The 16,328-nt window shown below is 36.4% G+C and overlaps 1 pseudogene; it reads right to left on the reverse strand.

Annotated features, from left to right (window-relative positions):
- Positions 1-544: 544 nt before the first annotated feature.
- LOC120587734 (lysine--tRNA ligase-like) lies at positions 545-2,730 on the reverse strand (annotated as a pseudogene).
- Positions 2,731-16,328: the final 13,598 nt, after the last annotated feature.

Here is a 16,328-nt window from a genome sequence, read left to right on the forward strand (position 1 = left end):
CCCATAGAGGGCAGCACATGGACCAGCACCATGAAGGGCTTTATTCTGTCTGTTGCGAGGGTTTGACAGCACACCTGGTTTTAGCGTGTCACTGTCTCTATTTCCCTAACACAAACAACTTTTGAGTCACCAGAGAAAAATGCATTGTCTTTTTTTTTTTTGGAGAACAAAACCACCTCTTGGCTAAAAAGCAACATTTCTCTCTCTCTCTCTCTCTCTCTCCCCCCCCCCACCTCTCCTCCCCCTTCCTTTCTTCCTTCCTTTTCTGTCTCCTCCTCCTCCTCCTCCTCCTCCTCCTCCTCCTCCTCCTCCACCTCCTCCTCCTCCTCCTCCTCCTCCCCCTCCTTCTCCTTTTCTTTTTCAGAGACAAATGGTTTATTTGGTAACAAGGAATAAAAAAAAGAATTCTTAATTCCTTTTCTCTCTTTTGGTGACTGGACTGTTATAGCCAAATGAATAGCAACATACAAGAATTCACTTGCAGTTCTTGATTTTTACAGAATTGAAAAGATGTCTGAGTTATGTGACTTGCAATTATTATTTTCTAGACAAAAGTGCCACATGTTGTGCTTTCTAATGTATTAGCAGTTGCTACATTTTCCTTCTTCAGGTTTCATGGCAGGAAACATAAGTACTTCCTCTTTTTTTTCTCTTTATAATTTGCCTTTTTATTTAGAAATTCCACAAGAAAGGAAAATGGAATACTTGAAATATTGTTCTGACATCTGTTACAGAGCTTCAATCATTAGTCTGCATATCAGAGAAAACTATACTAAAGTATCTATTATTTTAATCATATCTCTACATGTTTAATGAAGCTTGTGTTAATCCAGCATATATAACTCCAGTTTGGCTACATAAAATCAAACATTCCTACTATTCCTGTAGACATTTTTTTAAATTCTTTTTTTATTAAGTTTATTGAGGCGACATTGGCTAATAAAATTATATAAGTTTCAAGTGTACAATTAATAACGTCATCTGTACGCTGCATTGTGTGTTCACCACTTAAGGTCAAATTTCCTTCTGTCACCATACATTTAACCCCGTTTACCCTTCCCTCCCCCACTCTTTCGCTCTGGTAACCACTAAACTGTTGTCGGTGTCTATGAGTTTTCATTTGTTCGTCTTTGTTTGTTACTTTCAATTTTATATCTCGCATATGAGTTTCATCTATGTATATGGCCTTCTCATTGCCAGTGGCCCTCGCCTGTTCTTCGAAAAACTTCCACTGCCGCATGGGGTTATTCAGCTCGGTGTAGGCATTGCAAATTTCCTTCTTCATGACAAACATCTCAAAGCACTCAGTTACACCCTCTTTAGAACAGTGCTGTTTTGTCAAAGGGCTCATTCATTATATGTGGGTGATCACAGATGCATGCCACTTCCAGTAGCTCCAGAACAAGCTTGTCAAGGAACCTGGCTGCTGTTCAGGATGGAGGGCATTCAATGGCTTTTGCCATACAGGTGTTAAGAATTTTGTGAGTTTCTTCAGTTTCGAAGAGGTTAGTTTCTAGCAGCATCACTCCCAGGGCTTTCTCAAGCTCTTCTACTCTGATTCTTTAGAAGGGTGGGGTAAAGTCAATCTCATAGGCTTGGCCCTTTGGGTCATCTGGGTAGTAGGTGACCTTTTTACTGCCTGTAATGTGCTTCACCATCCCTGAAATCATTTTCTCCATGATTTCCATGAGATCATGGTATTTTGCATAGGCCATGTAGAACATAGGCTATAGTGCTTCAGGATTGTGAGTCAAATCAGTTCCTTCATTCCAGAACTGGTGTCCAATTTCATAAACCTGGTCAATGCCCCCAACTACCAGCATCTCATGGTAGAGTTCAGAGCAATTCACATATATAAATTCTTGTCCAGCTCATTGTGGTAAGTGATAAAAGGCTTGGCCACAGCTCCCTCTCGGATGATGTTTATCATGGGAGTTTCAAGCTCTAGGAATCCCAACTCATCCAAAAATTTCTTACATATGTGATGATCTTTGAGTGAATGATAAATTTCTGCCTCACAAAGTCATTCAGAAACAACTCCTAGTATCCCTGACGATATTGTGTTCCCTTGTCTTTGAGGCCAAAGTGAGGATGAGGTAACATATGCAAGCAAGGAGTTCTTGGTGTATTCTCATAGGGAATGATGCTTAGCTCACCCTTCTTGGTTTTCCAAAGATTCCCCTGAATTCAATTATGTCTCCCCAATGTAGTTTGTTATTGATAGGAATAAATTCTTCTTCTGATTTATAATTCCTGGAATTGGTCATGACTTGCAAATTGGCGCCCTCTCCTCGAAAACCATAGAAGATGAACTTTCCCCCAGAAGCTCTTTTGGCATGGATCCTACCTGCCACCTTTAAGATGCTGTTACTTGGGTGGTCCCCAGGTTACATGTGACTTTATTCTTGGATGAAGCGAGTGAGTGAGATGTCTATATGGAATCTGGATGGGTACCAGTCATTAACCTTTAGTTGGTGGGCTGATTGACTGAGGATCTTGTAGTATTGGTTTGGGTCCAGGCTCTCTAACTGGGCACCGACGTTGCTGTTATTGGTGTAGTTGGTGGCAGCAGCATTGGCTTAGCTTAGTTTGTTTCTCACTGAGCTCCTTCTGCTTGGCCTACTTCTCTACTACCTTCTTCTCAGCTTTCAGGCGTTTCTTTAGCTCATTTTTGCTCAGCCTGGGCTCACTGCCATCCACATTCACCTCAGCCTCCTATACCACAGCCATATCTCCAGACATGCTGACCTGAAAGCTGCAACATTTTCATTTTAACTTCAGAGTTGTATCACCTGTTAAGTTGACAAATAGCGATGAAACAGAGAAGACACATTGGTTTGATATGAGTGTGTGAAAGAGAGATTGGCAAGCAGGGAGTGGGTTCCACTAATGTAGCAACTATCATTAAATTTGTAATTAAAAAATACAAATGTCAAATACTAGAGAGGAAATCAATTTGTTAGGGAGAAGATAGTTATGATTCAGCTGTCACATGTTGGGCTGAGACAGAACCTAAGAGTGACACTAAAACTTGAGTGATTCAGGATGCATTTTATGAGTTCCTTACATTAGATTCTTAAAATAAGGAACATGATATTTTAAGACCCTATGACTATTGTTAAAACTACATATAAATAAGAATTATAGCTGAAACTACGTATTCACTCTCACTGTCATACTTCAGATTTCTATTTTAGATAAACATAATGACATTAGAGATTCTGATTTAGATCCAGCATAGAGAAAAAGAAGAATTTTTTTTCCTTAATTTTATTGACATTTAATGTTTATACTATGAAATGCACAAAATATAAGTATATTATTTGATGGATTTTAGTAAATGTATATACTCATCTAAAATGATAATCAAGATCCAAGAAGAGTTTTTAATTTTTCAGTCTGTTCAGCTCTTCACTTGGTATTAGGACAGAGTGGTGACTTCCAAGCTCCTTACATGAGGACCTGGAAACCAGAAACCCAACAATAAGTTTCTCAGAATAGTTATTATAATCCCTATATTACAGATGAAGTATAGTGAGTTTAAGACAGATTCCTATGGGTGTTCACTTGGTAAGTATTCAAGCTAGCACAAAAAGCTAAATATTCTTATTCTATAGTAGTTTGAGTTTATCCCATGGTTATTTATTATGGGTAAAATTTGGCAGCATGGGATCTTAGGAGATCTGAAAATAAAGAAGGCCCTGAAAAGGAGGAAGATGTGAAAGAAGGGATAGGTCAACAAAGTCAAACACCATCAATTTATGCTCTATATTAAGAAAAAAACACACAGATTTCCTAGACTGAAATCAAGATTTAATAAATCAATTATAAAAACCTAGTTTCAGGTCTTATGTTCAGGTCTTTAATCCATTTTGAGTTGATTTTGGTGTGTGGAAATTGTTTCATTTTTTTGCAGGTGGCTTTCCAGTTTTCCCAGCACCATTTATTGAAGAGGCTTTCCTTTCTCCACTGTATGTTTTTGGCTTTTTTTGTCTAAAATTATTTGCCCATATAAATATGGATTTACTGCCAATACCATGCCGTTTTGATTCCTGTTGCTTTGTAGTATAATTTGAAGTTGGGCAGAGTTATGTCTCCAGCCTCGTTCTTTTTTCTCAGAATGGCTTGAAATACTGTCATTTACAACAACATGGATGGACCTTGAAATAATCATACTAAGCAAAATAAGCCATACAGAAAAGGTTGAAAAACCACATGATATCACTTATATGTAGGATATAAACCTAAAAGCAACACATGAATAGGACAAACAAACAGAGACTCATGGATGGGGACAATGGACTAATAGTTACCGGAAGGGAATGGGGAGAGGGAGGGGGAAAATTTTAAAAAATATTTAAAAAAATAATAAAATATAAGTTTTTATTGTGGAAAAAATAAATTAAATAATCATTTAAAACCTAGTTTCAAAATCTTCCATGAACAAGTACATTCAGAGCTTTTCATATTGTTGTGGTCTGGGAATCAAGTGGCCATAAAATGGAAAAGGCAGTACAAAGGTATATAGGATACGGATTCCTTACCCAGTCCAGAACAGGCCAAACAGAGTTGTTATTAACAATCTAAAAAAACTCAGTTTCGGTTTGGCCAGCTCTGAAATCAAGATTACTCAAGTAGACTATTTTGATATGAGCATAGTACTCATATTAATAGTAAAAATATAAAGGTTAAATAATGCTCATCTCAAAGTATACTCTTTAATGGTTACTGAAGATTTAAATAGTCACAGAAATGAGTGTAAACTACAATGGGAAAATTTGGGCATCAGAAATGAAACCATAGCTCATGAGTGGAGTGGCAGAGCTGAGCATTTTTAATGGTGCTGCCTGACAAGCATTTCTTCTCTCTTCTTTAGAATATAGACTATCTGGAAATAGCTTAACAATAAAGCTTTTTATGATTAGAATCTGACCAATGTGTCCAGGACCTGCCTCACCCCCATCCCTCACTTTGTGAAGCAGAGTCCAGCACTGCTGGCATGTCACAGTCAAAATGAATCTCTGTGGTGATAGACCATTGGTGGCTTGACAGAATTTTATGAGCAGGATTCCTTAATCCTGAATATGTGCGTGAGTTTCAGAGAACACGTGAACACTCCAAATTGAATGAAATGTGTATGCACGAACTTGGAAATATTGAAAAAGAGAGGAAACAAAGCTTTCTTTAGAATACCAAAGACATCTTTGGCAAAAAAAAAAAAAAAGGTTAAGAACTGCTATCGTAAAGTCTCACTGATGGTCCTAGTAATACGCCTCTTGCATCAAAATTACTCTAAATCTCACATACTTCAATTCTAAGATTGTTATTATTAATCATCTCTGATCTTCTATTTCTCCAATGCTGTGCCTAATATTGCAAATATTAATTTCAACATTAAATACTGAATTTCTAAAATTAATCTTTTCTATATGAACGGATGTGCACTTATGGAGTCTGATGTGTGTTCTAATATTTCCTGGACTATTTGAATAACAGTTTTTATATAATTATTTTCTCTCATCATTGTAGTTTTTCCCCCTGTAAGTGTCTTCTCACTTGGGATTTATACATTCTCAAGATTGACAGGTAACCTGCTGTCACCCCCAGCTTGAAGCCCTCTGTTTCTCTTGTGAACCTGAAACACTTAAATTCTTGCCTGTTGATAACTGATCACTTTCTCTTGCTCCCTATGTCATATGTTTTCTTTCCTTACTATTTTATTTTCTACTGTTTGCTGCATAAATTTTCATACCCGTATATCTTCTTTCTTCTCATAGATACCACTATTAAAATAAAAGAATCACAACTCATTGTACTTTGTATGTTTCCTAATACTTAATATAATAGCTACTATGCAATTACCTTTCTTTGGTTTATTGTGTAAAAGATATCAAGGTTTTCATGCCCTACAACCTTTGCATCCATTAAATTGATCACTACTGACCCAATTCTTCCTAAGAAAAGAATATCTGTTGTTAGCCAAGATTTGTTTCCATATCTACTATGATCAATAGGTCAAAAACTACAGGTTAGCAATTTCCTGTCTCTTTCTCATTACTCTTTTTTAATAGTGAGTCTCAGATGCAAATGCCTACCGAGGCCAGGCAGATGACATGTCTATGTATATATGATGAAGCTTTTAATAATTCCCAAGACACTCAATCCTATCATAAGGCAAAGAAGCTAGAAAAATGAATGTCTCTGATGCTGTGCAATGTATGTGTAGAAATCGGATGAAACGTTCCTTCAAGAGAGAAGAATAGCTCATTAGTGACCTCAATTAGGTCAGCCCATTAATCTCACAGAATGTCAGTTCCACAACAGAAGCCAAATGAAAGAACCTCCAGAGACATTCACAGGATCCAAGAGTCCAGAGGTCCAGTGTTATCATCAGATGTTTTCTGGTCAATTAAACAATTACTATGACTTCAGGAGTACAACAGTGGGAAAATAAAAGCAGGAAATCAAAAACATGGCCTAATTGGGTATTCATCATGACAAATAAAATCCTCCTTCAGGCACAAAACACAAAGATATGTTTGAATAGATCAGTAATAAAGGGAGGGAAAACAGAAGGGCAAATGCTCTACACATAGGTAGGATGTGAAAATAAAATTCCAGAGGAAACTAGATTAGTATTAAAGAAATTAAAAATAAATTTAGAACATTTGGAAAAGTCTTGCAAATCTTCATAGCTTTCTGGAAGTATATTCTGTCCTCTAAAAAGGATCAAGATATTAGAAAATCAAAAGATGATTCTAGTTGATGTTAAACACAATATGAAAAGTAAAACACTGATATTCTTTATACTTTTCAGTACTTTTAATGTAAGCATGAGAAAATGGTGATTATATAAAACATTAGTTTTATTTTTTTATGTTGTTAATATGCAAACATAGAAAAGGCTTTCTCTCAGAGTTTTTAGGATACAGGTCTCTTGAGTTTCTGTATCGCTTCCAAACATTGCACTGATTGCTCTTGATTCTAGACTATCTTTCAGGAATGTTTCTATAGTGAACAGCCTTGGATGACAGAGATTGTTTTCCCCTGGAACCAAGAGGAGTTTTGATTACAGCCCTGGAAAATAGAGATACATCTCTTTTTGGAACAAAGGGCATGCTTACCACCCATATTAAACAATTCAGTTTCTCTAAACTCTGGGTTCTGCTTATGTAAGGCAATCTAGTGTGTGTGCAGGTGCCGTTAGTTCCTCTTCATTTTGCTACGTGGGAATTAGGCACAAGGAATCAGTGTAAAAAAAAAAATGCCGATAATTTGGCTTCTCTTATTGCTATGAGTATTAAACTGTTCTTTGCCTCTGACCCAGGGGTCTTATGTCTTCTATCAATAGCCATAAAATTTTAAATCTCAGATCATTCTCAGTTTCTGATAAAGTTTACTTCTTAGAGTGTATCTTAATATCTTCTTTTAATGAGTCAATAAAAAGCACATGCAGTGCATAGCTTTGTACACTTTGGCTAAAGCATATGGCTTCTTTTTTTGTTGGTGTAGTCTACTCTTATTTGTCTTGTATGATTCACACTTACTGAATGAATTATATCTTTGGTCCACTGTTAATGATGGAGAGTCATTTATCCAAATTGCCATTTTATCAGAGAAACAGTAGCTTGGGATACACAGTTTAATTGTATTTCAACTCATCTTACCTATCTAGACTATAATAGGTTTATAGTTATTTTCAAATCTAAGATTGAGACTGTGTGTACCACTTTTGCATGTGGTTTGTATATCAGCTATTTCATCAGAAATTTATTTAATCACTTCAAATTTCCAAAGGAAAGGGTTATATTTTCGCCTCGTATTTCTTTCAATAAATTTGGGGAACAGCTTCAAAAATTACCATTATGCAACTGAAAGGTTACAAGTAAAGATGGAGTGGCAAGGTCACTTGACAATATCAAATAAAGACTCTTTTACCAGTAGTCCAATTGGCTGGCAAAAAGAATGGAGAGAAAACACTCCAGTTTTGAGGTAGGATAAAATGTCTACTTAATATTTAGTTACTAAAAAATTCATAATCACTGCCTCATATTAGTCTGTGTAGATTAACTGTTTCAACACAGAACCATAAATCTCAGGTGCTTAAAAAATAAACAGAAAATCTTGTTGCATATTGGTCCATTATTGGTTGACAGGTAGGTTCAGGCTCCAGGGAATCCTTTAGGGACCAAGGATTCATCATGTGACTGCTCCACTTTCAAAGATCTCTAGTGAAATTTCCACATGAAGACTGTCAACCCAGAGAAGAGAAAGAGTTAGAAGAGGTCAGATATCTTTTCATCATTGTGGCAGGGTGGGTTCCTTGGAAAGCCACTCGGAGATGAAGATTTGTGTTTAGAAAGATTTGGGAGGCTTGTTTTTAAAATCAAAATCTATGGAAGAATGAAAGAAGCATGATTAGGCAGAGCGAGAACTTGAGCTGTGAAGTAATCAAAACAAAAGCCTCAGCTGACCCACACGAAAACCAGGAGCAGGATGGCCCCTCAGAATTGTCCAAAATTTAGGGTAAGAGGCCAGAACTTTATACTCATATATTGATGAGTCATTGCATGTAAACATAACCCAAAAAGTAAATGTAATCTGTGTGCATGTGTGTGGGTGTGGGTAAGGGTGTGGGTGTGGGGGAAAAACAGCTCTCTTCAGGCGAGAGTAATCACTGGGAGTGGGTATTTATTCACATGTGAGCTGTGAGCTATCAACACTGACAGTGGCTGGTAGAACGAGTACTGTATTTCAATCATGAAGAGGGAGATCTGGGAGTTATTTTGAAACTGCCATGTAAATATCCCGTTCCTTATCAAACACCCACTTATTACCTCTACTCATTCATTTGTCTTAACCTCATGGGGTCTAGGTTTCACATATCCTCATCTTGCATACCTCCCTCCCCTAACTTTGCTTTCTTTCTAAAGTCATCTGTAACCTTCTTGCCAATTCCAAGGGCTTTGTTGTTACTTTTATTTGTGTAAACCCCTGACAACTCTTGACACTACTGACTTTCCAACTCCTGAAACTCTTCATCTAATCGTTTATGCAATACTCACATTTTTTCCTTCTTGATTATATTGTTTTCAGTTTCTTTGAGCATCTCCTCACTGTGAATATTTCTAAACACTCCACTGTAGGGATTTTCTTTCAATAGCTTCGCCTTCTCTGAATGTTTTGGCTTCAGCTTACCTAGACTTAAATCTCTATGTGGATCAGTGGAACAGTAGTATAGGATGTGGAAAAACAATATAGTTGCTAAAAAGAGAGTCTTTGGAGAGAGAGGTCCTGCTTTTGAATTGTAGTTCTTCAGACTGCTGGCTTTGCAGCCTTGGTATTTTATTAAATCCTCAAAGCCTTAGTTTTTTGGGTCCTTCATGCTTCTGCTCTATACCATGTCACCTGAGATATGAAAAACAGCCCCTTTCAATCATGCATATATAGTCACATATTGTACATTTTCTACTGAAAATTAGAGGAAATAAAGAAAAAAAAAAAAGAATGTTGGCTTTATATGTTCTTGAAAATATTTCAGCCTTCCCTTGATCTTTGAAACTCCCTACTTTACTTTAGGGTATTCCTGTCTTAGGCTTTCTGGTCAAACTCAACTCCTCTCACTTTATAATACAATGCAGTTTAACTTCTTTATGCTTTTAAAAATGGAATGTTTTGCTACAAATGCATGTTACCATTACGATCAAAAATTGAAAGTAAGAAAAATCTCTCCAGTCCTAACCTCTCACCTGGCCTTAAGTTCTATATCTCAAGAGACTATAAGATGTCTCCACCAGGCCAAGTAGAATTCACAAATATGACTATTCTCTCATTAACTTTCTTTTCCACCTATTCTTTTAAGCCTTTCTTTTTCCTTAATTGTTTTCTTCTATTGTAATAGGTCCTGGACTCAGTGCTGGGCCAATCAGTGAAATCTTATATTTCCCTTCTTTTAATGTGTTCCAATGGTAAGTAACGAGAAAGACATTATGACATTTAAAAAAAGTGTGAAACTTAGAATTCAAAACCTCTTCCAAGCACCCAGTGAGATAATACATATGAGCTATTTCAACTATTGAGCACTATTTATCAGATATTGATATATATTAGCTTTTATTTCTAAGAGCTTCGAAACTCATCAAAAGCTTTGCTTAAAGTATTTTATTTTGAGAAATATGCCCAAAATTGTTTGAAGAAATATGTTCCTAAAGGGCTATAAATAATAAAACACATCCTATGCTTATTGTGAGCAACCTCTAAAATGGCCCACAATGATCCCCACCTTTGGTATTCAGGCCCTTCTCATGTGATCCCTTCTCCTTGAGTGTGGGCTGGACCTAGTGACTCACTCCAACAAATAGAATATGGCAAAAGCGATAATCGCTTCTGAGATTAGGCCGCAAAAAGACTATGACCTCTCTTTCTCTTCTACCCCAACCCCTGCCCCCCCCCCCTCTCTCTAGCAGCCACGTTGTCAACACTCCTATACAGAGTTCCAAATGGCAAGGAACTGATGTCTCTGATTAACGATCAGTTAGGACCTGAGGCCACTCAATAGCCACATAAGTGAGCTGGGAAACAGAACCTCACTGAGTTGAACCTTGAGATGATTGAAACCCTGGCCAACACCTTGATTGCATCCTTGCGAGAGGCCTGAGCTGGCAAACCAGAATGAGCTGTATCAAGATTCCTCATCTATAGACACTATAAGATGATGTGTTGTTCTCAAAAGCTGCTAAATCTTGGTTAATTTGTTACACAGCAATGGATAACGAATATAGCCCTTTGAAATACTACCCTTAAATATAATGTATAAACTACATATTAAATGTTTTATACTTATTGTAGCATGTAACCAAACAAATTATTTAATATTTTTAAATTGGTAATATTTTCCATATACATTTATCGGTATATCTACATGTTTATAATTTTACTATGTGGTAATGTCATCATAATGATACATTCCAATTTTCATAATGATTAATAGTGTGCATTCTCTGGAATCAGACTGCCTGAGTCAAATTCCAATGACCTGGTGCAAGTTACTTAACTTCTCTGTAAAATTGAAAGAATAATAACATTTACCTCAAAGGTTTGTTACAAAGATTAAAGAAGTTAAAACGGGTGAAATATTTGGAATAGAGCCTGACACATAGTAAAAATATCAACAAATGCTAACTTACTTTAAAATAATTGTATTTTTTGTTGTTCTATTGTTGGGTATTTTAGTTGTAACCAATTGTGCTGCCTTCTAACTATGTCATTCATGCCAACTGCTCAGTTGCCTCTGGGTTTCCTGTTGCTGTGTTTTGTCAGGCTGTCTTGTTGGAACACTCTGCAAATCTGTATCAAACACCCAATGCCTGCCACTTCCTTGAATGCCAGTAGTACAGAAAGAGTAGAAGAACTCAAGAGAGATCTGACTTCAAATTTGGCTCTTCCGCTTCCTAGCTTTGCAGTGACGGGCAAATCACTTTCCTTTTCAGGGTCTCAGTTTCCTAATCTAAAAATGAAGTTAACCATAAGTATCACTTAGGGTTGTTGAAAGCATTAGAGATAACGTTTTTTAAGATGATATATATGAAGCCTCTGGCTTATACTACCAAGTCTCTGGCTATTTCTATCAAGATGTGGCTAACCTCCCCAGATGGTGTATCTTTTCCTCTGGATTTAGGCTCCTTCTCGGAACCTTCTGCTGGGACTGCCTCTTTCTCCATGTGGTGTAACAAAAAGGATTTATTTATTTAAAAATGGTTGATTATATTCTCAAATGGCTACGGTAGGCAACATGGCTTCATATTAAAAATTATCACCCCTCAAATGACGGCAAGGACAGAATCGATTGTCTGTTATATAGATCACAACGTGTGTCCAGCAGAATCATCTGAGGATGTTTTTGATGCTACACTATTTGAAGCTCTGACAACAAAGACTTTGATTCAGCAGGTCTAGGATGGCATTCATATTAATTTTTAAAATGTATACAGCAAGACACGCAGAGCAAATCAGCTCTCAGACTTCTATGAGAAGTTTTCTGAAATCTAAATGAGAGGAACAAGACTGATGCTGTGTCTGAAATCTTTCTCTACAACGGCTACATTTGAGAGTGTTCTCTCTTCCTCAGAGTACGTTTGAGCAGGTGACACTAAAAATATTCTGGCACTTCTTGCCTTTTAAATCAGGAAACAATTCTAAAGTTTTATTAACAAAGAAATATTTCAGGAGAGCAAGAGTAGCCTATTACACCAAATACAACGTAAAGCAAACCTTAAACACTAGTGAAAAAGAATTTGATAGTTTTTGTTTAAATTGTAGCGATTAGCCATACCTTCACTTTCGTCAAGACCAAAGGTTCTCACATTTGAGGGCGCTTCAGAATCTCGTGGAGGCTTGTTAAAACACAGATCGCTAAACCTTACTTCCAGAGTTCATGATTCACTAGGTCTGGGGTTTGGCCCAAGAACTTGCATTTCTAACAAGATCCTGGGTGATGTGCTACTGCTAGTCTAGAGACAAAACTTTGAGAACCACTGCCATATACAAAACCTGAATATAGTTTCCTATAAGAGGATGGTGATGAAAGTCTATCTCACCTGTCAGGGAGACCTCTACAGAGGTCTACTGACAGTCATCAGAGAAGATCTATTTGTGATTCATCCACATTTTATAAAATGTTTAGTATTTCATTCCTGGAGAAAGAATTGAAACAACAGAACGACATAGATATTTTTCCAAAAAAGTCTAAAAAAGTAGGACCCTGAAAAGAAATGTGTTTATGTCCCTTTCAGCAGTTTTTATTATACAGTGCAGATGACTCATAGACATAATAATTTTCCATTTGGTCTCCTCATGCTCTGTGGAACACACCAGGCTACATTATACGCCTGCTGTCTGTATTGTGGTTTCTAAGAGCTCACAATCCTTTGTGATGCCATTGCCTGAAGAGAAAAACTGTCTACTTATAGGTCTGTATAAAAGCAAGCCCAGAGAAACACACACGGCCCTTGATAATCACATGCTCAAGGGTTTTTCTGTTGTAGACTCTTCTTGTCACTGAGGCTTCTCTTTCTGACCATCTGAAAGTCTGCTGAAAGCTTAATTAATAATTATGTAATAATTAATCAATTAAGTAATCTAATAAGCAAATTGGTTGGCTCTTAGAGTGAATGCTTCAGTATAAATAAGCAACAATATCTCCTTGGTTGAATTATGTTCCCCCAGAAGATGTGGAACTCTTAATCCTTAGTTACCATGAATGTACTAATTTGGAAATATTGTCTTTTAGACACTTATGTTAAGATGAGGTCTTTAGGCTGAGCTCCAATACAATATGACTATTGTCTTAATTAAAGGAGAAATTTGGACATAAAGACAGATACACACACAAAAGGAGAAATCCATGTGAAGATAGACACAGAGACTGGAACACTGCATCTACAAGTCAAGAAATGCCAAAGGTTACCAGCAAACCACCAAGCTGGGAGAAACCACCTTGTTGACACCTTGATCTTGGACTTCTGGTATCAAGAGCTGTGAGATAATAACTTTTGGTTGTTTAAGCTATTTAGTTTGTGGCATTTGTTTTGGCAGCCTTAGGAACTAATATATCACTTATTTGTGTAAACAAAATGTATTATAACCCATGCTATTGTCATATTTCTATTTTGTTAAAAGAGTTTTAAAGTTTTTCCTTTTTAGTTTCTCTTTTCTTTCTTTCTTTTTCTTTTCTTTCCTTTCTTTCTTTTTTTTTTGTATTAACTGTCAGAGAAAACAGAATGTATTTCAATAATAGTTGTCTGACGTTTTTGTCTGATTGAAGTCTTCCTTTTTTCCCTCTTCTGACTTCTCTGCTTTTAAACATGAAATTTCAAAAAAACACTTTTTTTCCTTTTTCTTAATTAACCTAATGAAGATAAGATTTGTTTCCTTTAAAAAGTACCTCTTGTGAGGAATATAAATAAAACTTTCAGTGGTTTGGAGTAACCGATTCACCATTTGAAAAAAATAAATCGTATGTCTGCCTGACCAAAAAAAAAAAAAAAAAAAAGCCTTTTGTACGGAGGAGAAAAATCTTTAAAGTTTGAATCTGCCTGAATATAGTGACAAGTGAGTTTCATCTCAGGCAAAACTATGTGTGAGTAGTGTTATCTAAGGCCATACATGCATATAGAAGAAAAACAAGTGCAGAATTAAAAATATACTTGGAATACTTTTTCCTCCACTCAAGGTACAGGGCAAATCACATTAACAACTATTTGTTGAAGTATATTCTGTTTTCCCTGATAGCTAATACCAAATAAAACTAACGAGGAGAAACATTAGAAAAGTTTTAATAAAGTGGAAATGTGACAATAGCATGGGTTACGATAACATTTTTTTTCCACAAATAGAGGAAATTGTTTTATGAGCACATCTATGTATGTGATTGGTCAATATTCAGAGTCTTGGGTGCTAAGATAAATTAAATATATTTGCCACTACCACATTTTTGTGTGTGTGTGCAGTAAGTCCTAGAATATTGTCACTAAACCTGGAAATTCCTTGGGAACTCTGTGAACCACAGGTATGATAGTCTCATTCTCCAAAGACTAATTTTACTTATGTTCTTTATTAATTTTTACAGGTAAAGATGATACATTTTCTGATCTACCAATGACGTGAAAGGCATGCAGTGGTTTGCTGCCTCAAACACCAGCGACTGGTAATAGTGGGAGAGAACTGGCTTTCTGTCTTCTAAGATCTACATATCTTTCTCAAATGTCAGTGTGGCTCTGAGGTTCTGATCAAACTGCCATGTCTAAAATTAACTCCAACAACCTGGCTGGCATATGACAAGTTTTCTCAACATCATGTCTTGCCCTCCCCACCTCTCCTGCCTCACCCAAATTATTTTGTTGATTCCTCTTTGCTTACACATAAATTATAAAAATCAGAAAATAAAGTGAGGCAGAGAAGAAAACATTTGTCATTTCTGATTTTGAATTTTGTTAAGTGCCTGGGTCCTTTTGGCCACAGGGATGGGCCTATAAACTGAGCTTTAAAAACTCTGACTTGGAATATTTCGCTTCCAGGCTTCTCTCTGATCTTTCTGTGCTGTCCTCTCTTTCTCTAACCTACTGACCTTTTATATGAGCTGCCCTGACCTCTGGTTCTGTGATTGTCAGAGCAGAGTTTTCTAGATTCCTCCCAGTTTCTTGGTTATTCTTCATCAATGTCTATGTAATGCTGTGGAAATTCATTTAAGAGATTTCTCACTGTGATTTAAACAAAATATTATCGCTTTTTCTGATCTCTGGGGTGATTTGTCCTCATGGATTTGAGAGAAGCTGGAGGTTGAAGATGTCCTGGAAGATCTTCTGTTGTTTTTAAAAGAATAAGAGAAGAAAACCAAGTAAAACAACCCAAGTACTATGATCCTTTGTTCTGCCTACAAAGCTAATCATTGCGTCTTCATGAGCCAAGGAGAAATCTCTTAGGTTTACTCTCAGCTGAACTTTCCAGCACAGAGGTCATATCTACCTGCAGAATCAGACCATCTTATTGTTTAAATGTAGGGCACATGCTAGGAAACATTGTGCCAAATTAATGATCTGTTTTCCAGTTCTCTGTTCACTATGAAATAAAAATGACATGAATTTTACTTTCTAAAAGAACTAGCACAATCATAAGTAAATCTCTAAGAAAAACAAAATCCCAAATCCTTATAGAAGTTACTCCATCACTATTTTGTACTGTGCATTTGATATGTTGTTTAGATCTTCCTGGTATTTCTTTATCTCTCACAGAAAAGCTATCCATTAGGAATCCGATTTCCCCCCCCTCCCCCCACTGGAAAGTAGGCACAAAGAGAAACAGTTTGATTTAATTTGATTTAAAATGACATTGCCTAATATATATTTTTAAAATGACATTTTAAAGCCCTGGGCTTTGGAAAAGCTTATCCGAAAAAACTTGATTGTTATGTCTCCTGACTTTTTCAGTTTTGGAAAATACACTGCATCCGTTGTGACAATGAAGTGAATGTTTATAAGTCTCCTTAGCTGAATCACTGATTTGGTTCATTAAATTGACAGTACTTGGAATCTATGGAACAAAAGGCCTTACTTAGCTACTCCCAGCCAAATCCAGTTATCAGCATTATTTCTTCGCATTACTTATATGAAGCTAGAAAACTGGTCATTTCTTTCATGGCGGTTGCATGTGAGAAGTTGAGCTAAATTAGACAGATAATAGATAGATGATAGATAGATAGGTAGGTAGATGATAGGTAGATAGATAGATTTTTTTAAAAAGCTTCCAGGAATACAGCTGTGATTATTATTATT

The sequence above is a fragment of the Pteropus medius genome, unplaced genomic scaffold, assembly GCF_902729225.1.
Source record: "Pteropus medius unplaced genomic scaffold, Ma_sr-lr_union100, whole genome shotgun sequence".
NCBI classification, from domain to species: domain Eukaryota; kingdom Metazoa; phylum Chordata; class Mammalia; order Chiroptera; family Pteropodidae; genus Pteropus; species Pteropus medius.